Source organism: Carya illinoinensis, chromosome 1 (assembly GCF_018687715.1).
Source record: "Carya illinoinensis cultivar Pawnee chromosome 1, C.illinoinensisPawnee_v1, whole genome shotgun sequence".
Lineage (NCBI taxonomy): Eukaryota > Viridiplantae > Streptophyta > Magnoliopsida > Fagales > Juglandaceae > Carya > Carya illinoinensis.
In genome coordinates, this window is record NC_056752.1 from 19,658,120 (window position 1) to 19,660,000 (window position 1,881).

Sequence of the window (1,881 nt, forward strand, 5' to 3'; positions counted from 1 at the left end):
TGCCACTGCCACTTCATAATCTCTTCTTACCTCAACTACTCACCCCCTCCCTCAAGACTTAATATACACATGATTGTCACCCACTCACAAATCCTACGCTCTTTCTCTCTCTATTACATGAACCAAAGACTTACCAAGAAGCTGTGAAATCTCCACATTAGCAAGATGCAATGAACTCTGAATTAAAAGCTTTGGAAAATAATGGAACTTGGACTGTCACCACTCTCCCCTTGGTAAGTGTTGAATTTGATTGCCACTTTGTCAGGGAAAAAGTGTTGTCTAAGGTTCTTACACCTGTGCACATAGCCTCCAAATTTCAACTGGTAGACACTTTCACCAAGGCCCTCCTTGTTGCCACTTTCTATTTTCTACCATCTAAGATGAGCACCTTAAACATCTATGTCCATCTTTAGGGGGAGTCACAAACTGCACTGAAGGACTTGCTGTGATGATCCGCTTTTACGTGTATTTTCACTGAAGTGTTGTTTTTATTTTAATTAATATATTAGTTTATTTATTTTAAATTAATGTATTTTAATTGTTTTTTTATTTATTTATTTGATGCGGTGTTTAATTTAATTAGTCATTTTACGGTTTTTCATGTCGTTTTCGGCGGATCCATTTTGGTTTCCGGAGTGAGGATTGGACCTCATTTCCTTCCTACATTTTTTCTTTTCCATTTTTCCTTTTTCTCTTTTTCTCCTTTCTTTCTTTTTTTTTTCTTTTTCTTTTTTCCTCCCCTCTCCCGCGCGTAACCCCCCTCGTTCGTCTCTCTCTCTCTCTCTCTCTCTCTCTCTCTCTCTCTCTCTCTCTCTCTCTCTCTCTCTCTCTCTCTCTCTCTCTCTCTCTCTCTCTCTCTCTCCTCTCCTACGCCGGAACCATCATTAACCCAGACCCGCCGCCGCCGACCACCGTGCGGCACACCACCCCTACCAAAATCTTCCCCTCCCTCCGGTGAACCACCCCACCAATTTTCACCGCCAACGAAGCCGCCGTTTGGCCGGAAAAAGCCCAACAAGCCTCACGGATTTTGCTCCGATCCGCCACCGTCGCTCCACCTCCGGCCACCATCTCTTCACCATTTCATCACCGGCTCCTTGCCATCCTAACCCACCCATTTCTGGCCTTTAATAGCCACCGGAATAGCTCCCACAAGCTAGCTTTCAATTTTGGAAAATCCGGCCTTCCTCCGCCGTTTCTGCCGCCACCCACGGCCAAACTTTACTTCCATTAGTTTCATAAACATCTTTAGACCCTTCCCTATCAATCCCGAGCCTTGGTTTGTCCCCGTTCAAAAGTTGGTATTTTACAACCCACGGTGATGACTTGCAAAAATTTCATATTGCAGATTTTACAAGTTCGCTTGAGCGGAAGCTTTTGGCCGCTCGAGCGAATTCAGGTAGATTCAAACACTCGACTACCGCTCGATAGGGAGGTCGAGCGGGTTGCTGAAAAACAAAGATCGCTCAAGCGGAGACATTGGCCGCTCGAGCGAAATCAGGCAGAGTCGAACGCTCGACGTGCGCTCGATAGGATGCTCGAGCGAAATCAGACAGAGTCGAATACTCGATGTGCGCTCGACACCCCGCTCGAGCGAATATTGTATTTTGACAGATTTTAGGTTTTCCGCCGTGACACCATATAAAAGCAATTTTTCACTCTAGGGCCGCGGGTTTTGACTGGAGAACACTTCTTGGGAGAGAAAAACATAGCTAGAGGGATTCAAATCATCTATTTTTGGAGAGGAAATTCCAATTATTGCACGTACGTTGGAATCATACACGAGCACGGACGAGAGAAAAGCGTTGAATCGTTCCCTTGAGCTCTTGACGATGAGTTGAGGCTGCAAGGAGGATTTTTCAGTGTTTCTTTTCTTCCCAT